The sequence below is a fragment of the Prunus mume genome, linkage group LG4 (genome assembly GCF_029339155.1).
Source record: "Prunus mume cultivar Tortuosa linkage group LG4, ASM2933915v1, whole genome shotgun sequence".
Classification (NCBI taxonomy): Eukaryota; Viridiplantae; Streptophyta; class Magnoliopsida; order Rosales; family Rosaceae; genus Prunus; species Prunus mume.
In genome coordinates, this window is record NC_142701.1 from 2,295,227 (window position 1) to 2,310,352 (window position 15,126).

Below are 15,126 nucleotides of genomic sequence, written 5' to 3' on the forward strand. Positions count from 1 at the left end.
AGGCTCCAGGAGAAGCCACATGGCTTGTTGCCATTGGGCTATGTGGGTTGGTGGGTCAGTGCTAACATCACGCTAGTGGGTCCCATGCCTTGCTCGGTTTGAGGTTTGGTCTTATTGTAAAGTGGAGCATTGCTAGGGCAAGGCCCTAGTGCTGCACTTGCTCTAATGGGTAGCATTTTTACTCATCTAACTACCATTTTCAAGGCCTGACAAATTCAGGGATGCATCTACATTCTGGGCTATATCAGCTGTAGCTACAATCTAAAAAATTAAAATACACATATTAATCTTTCGACAAAAAATCAACAAATTGTGAAAATAATTTAAAACCTCAAAGGTTGTTCGTGTTATTCACTACTACATTTTAGTCTTTGCTTGTGAAAGAGATATTAGTCGCGCAAATAATTAATCTCGCACATCATTATGCTGACGAGAAGTTTCGTCGCGCGATCCGTCGCGCAAAGTTAAATGAAGAAGGATTTGCGCGACGAACAAATGTCATTAAATCGCGCTTTAGCTCACATTATAACAACTTTGTTTCAAAAAACATTTGGGGGCGACCTCATTGTCCGTCGCACAAATATTTCTTGCGACGGCGTGATCGGTCGCCAAAAAAACTCTTGCGGCGGAATTGTCCGTCGCGAAATGAACCTTAACGCGGCGACATCTTATTAAATGCATACCCATGCAATTACTGTCGCGCAAGATTAAAATATATTTGTCGATTTGTTATTTAAATGTTTTTGCGTGACGATTTACGTTTCGTCACAAAAGCAATATATATTATTAAAAAAATTTATTATTTGATTTTTAATTTTGTAAAAAAATAAATTTGGTTTTTAATTAAAATGAAATTACAATAAAAAAAATTAATCGTAAAGAAAACATCTATTATATAAAATAAAATAAATGTATACAAATTGTAAAAGTAATTATAAAAATAAAAAACTAATCAAATAATGTTCCGAAATCTACTTGGTCATCTGCCACATGCGGCTCGGAGTATGGAGTGTCTGCGGCCGTGGTGTCTTGAGGATGCTCGGGGTGGGCGGGCTCAGTCAGCGCGCAAAATTCGGGATTGGAATGCGGACGGTAGCGAGGCTGCAGAATCACCGACATCGACCCTTAAGCTCGGCAACGGCGATGTCAAGCGATCACATTTGTTTGCTGCAACGATGACGTGATCGAGGTTCCCCTCACGGGCATTCCCCATCCCCCTGTCGTTCGGCCTCCTCCCGAGTCTGATCCAACGTCTGCGTCAAAATCTGAAATCCAGCATCATGCGGAGGATCCACAGACTCGATCGGAGTCTCGGGAGGAAGTTGGGAGGCGGACTCTTGAAGAACCAACTGGCTCCTCTCCACCATCGTCGTCTGTTTAACATTACATAAAATATAAATTCAAAAATGCATATAAATTGAAAGTGTAACATAAGAATTAAAAATACATAATACTTACATGAAGGGACTCGGCCAACTCATTCCCAGGTCGAACATAAGCGTCACCAAAGGCGTCGATCTACAGAATTTCGCCCTATAATTGAACAAGAGAAGAAAAATATTAGTATGAACAAAAGAAATTAATAATAATGACGTATTAAAAATTAAATATAAATTATATTATTCTTACAGGCCTCGTGCATCCATCCTATATGAGAAGGGCTGGGCGGAAGATGGTGAAGAAAGTCTTCTTCTTCCTATTGCCCTATTCACTTGGGCTTTATTCTGTTATACAAAAAATAAAACGTAATAATTGAACTATAAATAAATTAAATAATAATGAGATATAAAAAATAAAATAAACATTAAACAAATATTATTAAAAAAATACCACATAATCGGGCGCTGAAAATGGCCGAGCCACGCAACTATCCTCCGCCCCTCAAGCTCCTTGGGCAACCCTCTAAGAAGCGATTTGCGGATCATCAAGCGCTTTGGAAATGGTGGTGCAAGTCGCTCTTCCTTGCTTGTACCTCTCGAAGAGTGCGACAGCGTCGCCAAAGTCTCCTTGTTGTCCTCCTAAGTCGTAGTTAAATACGCAATAAATTGATTACATACATTAAGTAATAGAAATATATAAAGTTTGAAAGAAAAATAATTAAAAGATAGGAAAAATACCGACAACTGGCCGCGAACTTGCATCTTGATCTCGTCAGGTATGACCTTCCAAGACTTCCATTGCATCGGGCAATGGGTCCGAACGACGTGCCCAATGTCGTGGGCCAAGGGGCTATGCAAGTCCGCCGTCGGTGCAGCCCGATGGCGCTCGTCATATCCGATCTTGTCATTGTTGGTCACCGGGTGACCTTCGCCGTCTTCAGCTGCCGACACGGCCCTCGGGTGTTCCTCTTGGCTGCAAAGGGATATGACAATATTGTTACATATACAATCAAATTGAACCATAAAATTCCCAATTAAAAAAATGTTAAAAAAATGAGGGGAGGTATTGCATTTTGCCAGGCACCCAGTCGATCGATGGATGTGGTGTGGGGGTGGTGGTAGCGGGCGGTGTCGCCGCCCTAGCGCTAGAGGCTGCACCACGAAGAAGATGATGATGCGACCGCACAGGATCCCCAGGATCAGCTTGCGCGGTCTGCTCCATCGATCTTGGGCGTGGCGGTGATACCGGTGACGGGAGCTCGAACTTCGGTGCCGTCACCGCCTCTGACGTCTAATCCGTCGACATCTGCACAATTTCATTAATCAATGTAGCACATACAATGTCGGTATGGTTTGCGATTTTGGAGTATCGGGACTCCGATCCACAATCCGTCGATTCTCAAGCGATCCTATAAATACATGGTACCACATCGTGAGTTATTTCGATCAGCGGTCGAACATATCAACCTAAAATTGCACTGCGAGTTGAACCGTTCGACACTCAAACGATAACCAAATTCCAATCCGAGCACACCTACGCGCTCGTGACAATGAAATGTTTGCACTGGGACAAAATGCCCTATGCCACACAGATTGCCGCCACCACGCGCCCGCGGCGTGGCGTGGGTGCCTAGCGATAACAATCCCCGGGAAATCCTACAAATTAAGGGGCAAGGTTCCTACCCTAGGTTTAAAACATCAATTGGAGGCACTTTTGTTCTCGGACCTGCAGAAAAGGGGAGTGGCGTTCAATTTCAAAACGGCGAAACCTAGGGTTTCAAATTACTACCCTATGCACACAATCAATCAAATCCTACACAACCATCGGCTAGAACATGAAAAATAGCCGACATACCTCAATTGCGGTTGGTGCCGGGAGGAGAGAACAGCGGCGAAAGTCGGCCATAGCAATTCACGGCGGCGGGATGGGCGGCGGCGGCGGAGAAGCTCTGAGTTCGGTGGTGGCGGAGTCGATTGGGGCGGAAGTAGTTTGAGGTCACAGCGGAGAGAAGGAGTTTAGGGTTCCGTTTGAGGAAGAAAGAAGAAGATCGCGATTTTGAAAACTTATTGACTGCGTGAATACGAGATATCCGTCGCGCCAAGTTCATTAAAAAACCTTTGCCGCGGCGCAAAGTAAACTTTTAAATCGCGCAACATATAAAATTTGACCTTCTTGCGACTTAAAACATGATTTAAGTCGCGCAATTATGAACAGATATACCGCGGCGAAACAACTAGTGTAAATCGCGCGCGTACTATCGACCGCCCAAAATTTTGGGATTTGATTTCTGGAAGCAATGTGGATTGCAATGAGAAGAATGTTCACGTCGCGCATAATGTTATCAAATGCAGGCCTTTTTGCAGATAAATCCAGCATTGGCCCAAAAAAAATTTAACCAAGTGTTGCGGAGAGGGGATTTTTATTGATTTTCTTGCGATGATGGGCCATTATTAAAGGCGGCTTTATAAAAAAATTTCACTAAGTGTTGGGCGGGGAGGAGGGAATTTTTTATTGATTTTCTTGAATGAGGCACATATTTAATCGCATAAGCTTTGGCTTTGCCAAAAGATTTCACTAAGTGTTGGGCGAGGAGGAGGAATTTTTATTGATTTTGCGTGACGAGAATGGGCATATATTAAATCGCGCCAAGCTTTTAAAAAATTTCACTAAGTGTTGGAGGCGGGGAGGAGAGATTTTTTATTGATTTTGTGAGAGATGGGATTATGTTCGTCAGCAAAATACCCTAGTACCCTAAACCTAAAACCTTACCTAAGCCCTAAGCGAACTCTGAACTAGTTTCAATGATCAACCAAATCTTCTTTTTCATAGTTCAAGATCATTATCGTCAAAAATCATAATGAATGAACATTGAGATTGAGTAGCAGGACAAAATGTTTAGCGATTCTAAACAAATTGTCTCGATTCAGAGTGATTTTAACTCCGATCTTTAAAATTTTTCACAATTGCGGTTCTTGACCCTATATGAATACAGAGATGTAATTGATCTTCAATTTCAGATATTCTGATTACAAGACATCACATAATCTTATGTTAGGCGAAGGAATGTATAAAATTATTGGATTTTTATGAATATTGTGTTTTTATGGAATCGTATTCTAGAAACTAGTTTCATAATCTAGCCGTCAAATATGTTTGTTTATACTTGAGATCTTATCGTCAAAATGAGAAAAAAAACATTGAGCTCAAATATAGGGGACAAGCGTTTGACGATTATAAGCGAAGTCATGATTACAGTTATTTGACTCGATTTTGATGATTTTTACAGCTATCTTTTCAACCTATATGAATCTGATGAACTACTTGATCGTCAATTTACTACTGTGTGTATATTTTAGTATATATATGTATATGTTTTGCGCAGTCATTGTTAAATCGCGCTAAAGGCACTAACGTGACGATATTATTTTCATAAAATGATAAATATCTTGTGACATATCGTTATCCGTCGTACAAAATTTCTTGAACAATTATCTTTAAATCAGCATAAGATTATTGCATTCACATATTATTAATCTGAAGTATTCATCATTACATATAATTAATTGTATGAAAGTATGATTTATTCTATTTTCTTTCGATTTGAGAATGGAAGGATTGTTGATAATCTTATGTTCTTTGTATTCATTTTTTCGGTTATATGGTTTTCATTTTGTAAAAGTTTTTTGTGAAAATAAATTTAAACTTTATGATACAAATTAGTTGGCTATATTTATTTACCAATGGTTTATAACTACAATTATTTTAATAATGTTTCACTTGGTATCATATATAATGTTTGGATATAACAAGTACATATATGAAAACATTTGCATTACACAAAATATGTCCACTAACATAATAAAATTACAAAAAAAATTAATCATTCATCATCTGAACTATAATAACTTTCGTTATCGTTGCTATCATCACTTTCGGTCTCCCAATCCTCTTCCTCCTCCTCCACCTCCGCCTCCTCTATAACTACATCATAACCATTCGTTGCTCAAGACGCTGCAACATCATCATATCGTGGAAGATCACCGAGGTCAATTGTAATTGAGTGAATCGGTATTTCGATTGAAGACACTCCTTGTATTTGAAATGGCTCTTGTATAACATTAGTATCTCGAAGTGTTTCCGCATCATTTTCCATTGAAGATTCTAAACGTTGGTCAGCTACATTGTTGACGTTGTTGTCAGTTGGGTCTAGTTACGTATAGCATACGTTCACATGATCCATCTTTTGAACAACGTTCCAACCGCTTCCGGCTTTAGGGTCATCTAGATACACAATTTGTGTTGCCATGTTTGCCAAAATATAAGGGTCGTCATCATACCAAGTTACATTCATGTTCGGATAGTAAGCCATGATCGATTTAACACTTCGGCCTATTTGGGTTGGTGTCAAACCATCGACACTTAAACATGATCACTTGGTATCGATCTTTGTAAAGCAATTGCACGACAGTTGTGAGTTTGCCATAGAAATCAATGTCGTACTTCGCCTCCACAGGACATGGACACACTGTTTTGCGTACACAACTTGTCATCTCGTGCTTCGGCCAAAAATTTGACACCGTTGACATTACAACCCGAGAACAATTCAGCGCGAATCGGGCGAGCGGTTATATAACTCATCACTTAAGTTGGGAATTCGATGATTTCAACTTATTCACCTAATATTATACAAAACCATTCATTTGTTAGTCTGACAAAATTATGAAAAAACATTTATATTTCTCAAATAACAAACAACATAACTACGAATCCAAAACCATTGTAGAAACAATTCACGGTGTTTATTGCAGACAACAAATGTGATGGATGTTCAGCCTCATCATCTCTTCATGCTCATATAAGTATCCCATGATCTCATCACAATTGTTGATCACGAACCAATGCTACCTCCATGTCATTTCTGAAAAGACTCTCAGCGTCCGGGATCTCAGAAAGTGCGTGCGCTTTAGGCAAGCAGAAAGTTTTCATTTCTCATACCTCCATCATGATTGCTGCGAGGGCGATTGAAAACCGTCTCTACATCTTTTAAATACATTCCGCGAAAGTAAGCGTCATATTGAACCCAAGCCTCTCGATTGATCCTTGGCTTACATATTCGTACACTTTTTTGAGCTCTCAGAAGCACCAAAATAAAGCGATATGATTGAAATTAGCAAGCATGTGATAATGATGCATACACAAATGATAAGGATTATATACCTTTCTGTTGGATACATCCAGCGATAGTTGGCGGACCAGGCAAGTAATGTCTCTTGGCAAGTGAACCATCCGTGCATCATACTTGTGAAGAATGGAGAAATATCATCTCAAACTTGCATAGGACTTGGACAATGTCATGGCGCAACTGAAACATGTCCGTTTTTCACAAAGTTTTCGCCGTCAGTTGGGAAAAAATCTGGACAACAAAATGATTGGCTTCACACATCTTCCGGCAATAGGTTCCGAATACCAGCGAGTAGGCGTTGCATAAACACATCTCATCATACTTTAAGTCGATAAATTGTCAACATTCACTGCGTGCGATGTTAAAGCATACCCATCGGAAACTTTGCGTGATACAAACTTTAGAAACTCTTTCTTGTCATTGGTTTCATAGAAAGAATGCAAGATCCTTCTAACTTTATCATTGTCCTATTCATCCATAAACCCCTTGTACCCATTCTTTCCAAATCAAGGCGAGCTTTGATCGTGTCCTTTATCTTCCTTGATATCTAGAATCGTGCCCCACCAATGTGTCGAATACATTTTCTCAACGCCATCACATCTAGGTGTGCCTCAATTTTAGTTTAGAAACCAATATGGGAGCCGTTCAAAAAACATAGGCATGCGTCGGTTCATATGTGTAGAAGGTCGTCGACTATTTATATTTCCCGAAGAGCAAAATCAGCTGGTTAAGCTGGTCAATATCTCATCACAGGACCATTCTCTGCTGGTCTAAGCGGCCTTCGATGTTCCGTCGAACTCTTTATCTTTTTCCCTCACTCGCTGGTCCCATAGCAGCCATCTCGATACCAAGGTAACAAACTTTTCCGCATGCCACCAGCAGTTACATCTTCCCTTGCATACGGGACATACCATATAACCTTTGTGCTCCACGAAACCATTGCATATCTTTGAGATCATTCTGATCCCATGCATGCCGCAAAGTAGAGGCATCTTCCCGATTGATTTATAAATGCGTCACGAACACGTTTGTCGAAATCCTTGACTCCATCTTGTGGCCTTAAGTAAACATCGATTGACCTCCCAGGATCCTCGTTATCAAAACAGTCATCATCATGTATTCTTTTTTCATGCATTTCCAAGGCGGCAAATTATATGGGAATACGAAAATCGGCCAAGTCTGTGGTGTTGGTTTAGAACCCATCTAGTTGAATCCGTGATGGCAGTCCCAATCTAACATTTGAGGATCGTGACAACTCGGGGCGTTGTGAAACTCTTTCCATGCCTCCTCATCTGCGAGATGCATCACATCATAAATCTACCCATTTTTTCTGATGCCATCTCATGTCGTGGCGGTATCGTCGACATATACAATCATTTGCAACCTAGGTTTGAGGGCAAATAACATATGACTTTTGTAGATCTTAGTCGTCTATTCCGAGATGTCATCTTGAACCTCGACTCATTGCATATAGGACATGTATCAACGATTCATGCTCTTTGTAGAATAACATGCAATTGTTTTGCAAGCATGAGATTTTCATAGCAATCCAGACCATTCAACACCTTATGCGCTTTGTTTATGGTCTTTGACAAACAATTGTCCGTCAAGCATTCTCTTGAAAACTCCCAAAATGTCGAAACACAGGTTAGACATACGATACTATTTTCCGTGCATTAGCTCACAATGGCGTGAGCGGAAAAGCTCCTACGCACCCAGTATAACTCTTGGTTGGCATTTTTAACAATTTCTCATATTGTTCAAACTCCATCTGTATTGGTGTAGGCATCATCTTGCTCTTCTTGATTCATGTTGAGTCGATGCAAATGGAAAAACATCCTGTATAATATCATGACTTCATCATTAGCATCCACAATAGGTTGAACATTGTCCACTCTTGTAGCATTTGAAAGGCAAGCATCTCTAATTGTTCCCCGTGAAGGTTCAAATGCTATATGTCTCAATCATTCCATTCCTTACTAAATGAAATCCAACATTTTCAATTGTCTCCCATAGCGTGTTGTTGCACCTCCTACAAGGACAACAGTTCTAGTTGCACCGAGGTTGTGTCTACGTGCAAACTCAATAAAATCCTCGATTCCATCCAAGTATTAAATACTGCATCATTACGGTTTTGTATCCACCTTACATCCACCAATTCACAAGCAAACAGAATCACAACACAACAATCACAACAACTACATCAGTTATAATGTCACCTTATGCGCGGTAGAGGTCCTATCCATTCGAATGCATACTCACTGCCGCGTAACCTCACGACTCATGAGATTAGATTTCGGCGTGGATGAATTTAGCGTAACATCGCTGATTCTTGAGGTGGCCGGTTATAAATACCTATGTACCACCGAAGAGCGTCGAGATGCAGCAATATCCACAATCGAAACCTCAGTAGCCATAGATGCGTGACAACCTATCATTACCAAACTGTCCAAATAATGGGACAATTCAAAAATTAATTGGACATGGTCGCCATTCGCATCCATGCGACGATCAACTAATCTCGAGCGGAAACTAAGTGTTACTAAACATAAAAATAAAAAGCAGAGAATTTCAATTAACCGTACATCACAACAGATTGTACTACGTTACGCATAACATAATATAAATATACAAATTTATAAATAAACCCAATCCTGGACATGTATTTATAAAAAAACCCAAGCACTATTTAAACATAGAAACACACCCAAAATCAACCCCAAAGTCAACTTTTTGGGTGTGTTTATAAATGGGTTTTGAATGTGTGTAATGATGAGTTTTGGTGTGTTTATATGTTTAAATAGTGTTTGGGTTTTTTTATAATTTCAACCCCCATTTTGGGTGTTTTAGTGAAACTCCCATATAAATATAACTTCACAAGAACATTTTAAACATATATAAAACAAATAAAATACCTTCTCAATCGTTCTCCACCAATCGCTAATTACAAATATCCCTAACGAAAACAAATTAAAAAACCTTAGTACGAACTTAAATTAATACTTTTAAACTAATGTGAAAAATACTTACAATCAATGTATTGAAATCCCAGGCGCGGCAGAGGTTGAGAGGCGACAGAATGCTTTGTTTTGCATCGCCTTTGCAATAGCAGAACGAGTAATATGAAGAAGAAGGACTTTTTGCGGCGAACATACTTATTCGTCGCGCAAACTCGTCATAAAAACCAAATCATTCGTCGCATAAACCCATTTTTTCAGCGCAAACACTGCCACATCTGCTTTTGCGCGTGTGGAACTTCCGTCAGCGCAAATTGTAGCGCAAAACAAAATTCCGTCGCGCCAAAACAAGATATTAAATCAGCGTAGCGTTGAACTTTACTCGATGAAATGTAATTACGTCGTGCAAAAAAATATCCCACGAGTCATTTTGGTGTATAAAATATCTCTTGTTCTCTTCGCGCGTGAAGCGTCTCCGTCGCGCTAAATGAACTGTCCTTTTTGTGACGGAGGAATTTGTTACCGCGCAATGTTGCCTTCGCGGCCGATATTTCGTCAGCGCCAAATGTTTGCGCTAAAAAATTCCCCGCTTTTTAACTTTGTTTGTGACGAAAGAATTTATCGCGCGCGCCATACATTTGCGACGAAAAATTTGGTGGCGCAAATTTTGACCAGATGGATTGCCGGCGATAGTTGTTTTTCGTAAATCGGCAAGTATAGTTTACTGACGAGTTGTTCTTCGTCGCGCAATATTCGTCAGCGCATAAATAGTGAAGCGTAGTAGTGATTCTTATGCCCGAGGCCTACGATACAAGCTTTGCTAGAGAGAGAGAGAGAGTGAACTCAAAAGTAATTAGGGTTTAAACTGATATGTTTATTCTTCTCTCAATGAGCGATATATATAAGGTAAAGAGCCAAGTGTTGAAAAGAAATAAGTTTGGGGGTATTGGTAACTAATCAAAAGAGGTAATGAAGTGTGACCAATGTCTACTACAAAAATCGAAATAGACGACGGGAAACCACCGTCGTATATAAGGTTTTCCAACCATCATGAAATCGACTGCCATCTTTTGTATTATCAACAACGACGGTTAATAACCGACGTTGTTAAGAAATTCAACGTCCATATTTATTACTAACCAATGTGTAATTACTATATAATTAGCCTAAAATGAAATCTCTGACAACATTAGACGACGGTTTTATGAAAAAGGAGACGTCTAAAGACTATTACATGTCATGATCCAAAGGAGAACCGACGTATAGATAATTATCCACATCTCTAAATGAAGGGAAAAAGACTTGGATAAGCTAGAAACTTTCGTGGTTAATATTTACAACGTTAAAATTTAAAAAAAACGACGTGTGAACCATAAACAATGACGTACACACAAACCAACAAACATTTAAAGAGTATTACATGTCATTTGTCTTTCAATAACTGTCGTAAAATAAAATAACTACATCCTGCACCAGGCATCATAGACGCTTATGTATTTATCCACGTTGCGAACTATAATACAAACCGTCGTGTTAACTGCGTTGACACACATTTTTCGAGAATCGTCGTTTAAATAGAATAAAGAAGGCCCTTTAACAGAGGTAGACGTCACTTTTTCTAAATAACCGACGTCTAAAATATTTAAAATGACAGAATATTACTCAATATCGACGTACAAAACTCTTCCCCACATTGGTTTATCTCAATGGATGGCGTTATAAATAGTATTTAAGGCGTGGATAGAAACATAACCGCCGTGGATTATAGATTCAACGTATGTTGCTTTAAAATAAAGGACGTGGTTAATTACTTCACCTACGTTTAGAGATCCACACAGCTTGGCGTTGTAACTCTTACCCGTCGGTTCTTAATACATGATGAGCGTGATTGTCCCTTTTAAAAGTCGGCTTGTTTGACCTACCGTGGCGTAGCGTATGTATGCGTGGAACATCATTATTATAGACTAGCAAGCGTGAGAACATCATCACGGCGAGTTAATTAGGCTGAAGGCCTTTATTTTGAGGTTTAGGCAGTTCATTTAAAGCAAACCATCTTGATTTTTTAGATGTTTGTTTTTTTTGTTTCTGATCTGTTGCCTTTTGAAACCCGGCGTTGTTTTTTATCTTAGGCGCATGTGTTTCCAATTTTATCCGGCCGTCCGTCGTACTTTACAACTTTAACTTGACTTTTTAAATTTTTGATTTGTCTTGCCCAAAGCCTGCATAATGAAAATGTGATAAGAATTAAAATGTTGTACAAAATTATTAATTAATGTCATACAATTAACTGAATAACTAAGGTATACATTACAACAATCAATCAATCCATATATCTTCACATCCATCTCTAATATTTTCATTCCCAAACTCACCCACTAGGTCATCAAATGTGTCAACATTTGGTATCCCTCTAGTAAATGACTCACACTCAATTCTAGTATCACCTAGCACATCATCACCAATAATATCATTATATTCTCTATTAGGCATTGATAACACTATCGACCAACCACGATGCATTGGGTCGTCAACATAAAATACTTGTTTGACTTGGGAAGCCATAACAAATTGGTCATTCCTATTCAGCCCACACTCGAATCTACAAGGTAAATCCAAGTTCGTTGACTACAAGGCCCGAAGTGTTATCTATCCAATCACACCTAAAGACTGGGATTCTAAACTTTTGGTAGTCAATTCCAAATTTCTTGAATAACACCATAAAACCCCATACTGGAGACAATAGGGTGCAACTTGCATAGTATGTGCAAGTAAATAAACTCTACTATTTTGGACAGTTCGCACATCATCTTGTGCCTTGGAAGAAATAAACCCTGCAAATTAATCATATATACCTTAATTCAATCTAACATATAGAATGGAAGAAACTTAAAAGTTGATGCATGTCATTCAATAACATATATATACCTTAAACTGGAGCCATTGAATGAAAGTGCAATTGTGCTTATCTTGAGCCACTTTATTCTCTTTCTAAATTTTGGATAAGTGGTCTTGATGTGGATCATATGTTCCCGACATTGACACCAAAAAGTCAAGCATTATGATTCCTTGTATATAAGATAAATATAAGGAATAATAATGTTTAAAATGGCTCCATATGAAAAATAAAAGTCATACGTACTCGATATAAGGCAGGACTTCCTCCGTATTCTCCAAGACAAATAAATATGCCTGGTTTAACAAGTCCCGATCAACTAAGCTTACTGCACAACTTGATAATGGCTTCGAAACTCCCATCTTCGACTTGAGAGCACTCCAAGTATAACTTCGGATAAATGTTCGGTGCAAACTCTCTGACTTCTTTGGCTATATCTTTCGACAATGCAACCTTCGGACAGTATGATTCTGAACATACCCTTTTAGCACTTTCATATACCTTTCAAACGGATACATCCATCTAAAATATATTGGGCCACATAGACGAACTTCTCTGACAAGATGTACTACTAGATGAACCATGATATCAAAGAATGAAGGGGGAAAGTACTTCTCAAGCAAACACAAAGTAACTACTACATCTTCCAACTTATCTAGCTTGGAAACATCCACCGTCTTTGCACATATACCATTGAAGAAGAAGAACAATTGAGTTATTATACCTTGCATGCTTCTCCAAAGCGAGAGTACAGGTGTTGCATCAGGTATGACAATCATGAGATTTAAGTCCAAAGTCTTGAATCTTTTAAGATACAATATTTTATATTTATGTTGTACAATAACCGTCAGGGACCTGGTGGTTAGCTAGCCGAAAGAATTTCTCTTCTCTGCTCTTCGACCAAAGCGGGAAGGGCCGGAGGCGATAAGCGCGTTCATCCCATACTTGGTTTACCGTCGTTTTTGGCCCCATGTTCAATAAATCTAACCGAGCAGCAATCTCATCTTTATTTTTCAAGGATCTCCAGCAATGTACCAATGATGCTATCACAAACATTCTTCTCAATATGCGTAACATCTAGGACATGCATCACATGAAGGTATTTCCAATACTCGAGATCAAAGAATTTTGATTTTTTTTCCAACAAACTCTGTCACCATCATTCTCACCAACACTTCCCCCATTTTTAGAACCATATGTAATTAATATCTTCAACAATGTGCAACACTTCTTCTCCATTTAATGGCTCGGGCGTGCCATATTCAGGTTTCCCATTAAAAGCTACACGCTGCCTCCGATATGGATAATTGATTGGTAACCATATTCTATGCCCAATGTAACAAATTTTGTGGTCTTTTTTAAACCTGTGACTAGATGTATCATCGCCGCATATTGGACAAGCTTTATATCCTTTAACAACATAACCAGATAAGTTCCCATAGGCAGGAAAATCATTAACTGTCAACAATAATACACCTATGAGTGTAAAGTATTCTCCTATATGTGCATCATACACTCCTCTAATCCCATCCCACAAAGATTTTAAATCATCAATCAAAGGCTCTAAGTAGACGTCTATATCATTTCCAGGTTGTTTAGGACCGGAAATCAATAAGGTCAACATCATGAACTTCCGTTTCATGCATAGCCATGGTGGGAGATTATATGTAACTAAAATAACTGGCCAACAACTATATATGCTACTTAAAGAACTGTGAGGATTAAATCCATCAGATGAGAGAGCCAATCTCAAGTTTCTCGGCTCTTTACCAAACTCGGGCCATTTATCATCAACAAGTTTCCAAGACGGGGAATCCGTTGGATAAGACATTTGACTGTCAACTGATTTTCTAGCAGCATGCTAAGTCAAACTCTTAGCTGTCTTATGTGATTGAAACATCCTTTTAAACCTTGGAATTGGAGGAAAATACCACACCACCTTCGCTGGCGCACCCTCTTTCAAGATTGAATCTTTGCCTTCCTTCCACCTTGAGACATCACATGTAGGACAATTAGTTGAATCTTCATAATCCTTCCTATATAAGATGCAGTTATTGGGACATGCGTGGATTTTCTCATAACTCATCCCTAAAGCAGACAACGTCTTTTTGGCCTCATACATAGAGGAAGGTAGTGTATTTCCTTCTAGAAAAGCAAATCTCCTTGAAGTATGAATAATTCTGTAAAACAAACATTACTCATCCCATGTTTTGCTTTCAAATTATATAACTTAAACTCATAAGGATCAAATCTAATATCACCTAAATCATTATCATCCATCCCTACTTCTTTAGAAACAAAACTGAACCCATACTGCTCATCCTCTTCCACATTTCTACTAGCATTAGTAGTCCATTCCAAAGGTTCTCGTGCCATGTCCAAATCTTATAGCTTTGGTCAATTCCATTAAAGTATAAGTGGTCCCTTATAATTCCAACTCCAAACAATCGAATATTCCCACATTTAACACATGGACAATGAATACGAGTTGTATTTAAAAGATTTTCTACAGCAAAATTCAAAAATCCTTCCACACCTAACTCATATGCCTTCGATCTTCTATATGCATGCATCCATGACTTATCCATCTCACACACTATAAAATCATACATATAATAAAGTAAAAAGACCAGCAATGAAACACTACTATATGAACGAGAAGAGAACAAAGTACAAAAAATGAAAAAAAAATTTGCACAATAATCAGACGATGG

The 15,126-nt window shown here is 38.8% G+C and overlaps 1 pseudogene; it reads right to left on the reverse strand.

The window, feature by feature from the left end:
- Positions 1 to 13,598: 13,598 nt before the first annotated feature.
- On the reverse strand, positions 13,599 to 14,788 carry LOC148917643 (uncharacterized; annotated as a pseudogene).
- Positions 14,789 to 15,126: the final 338 nt, after the last annotated feature.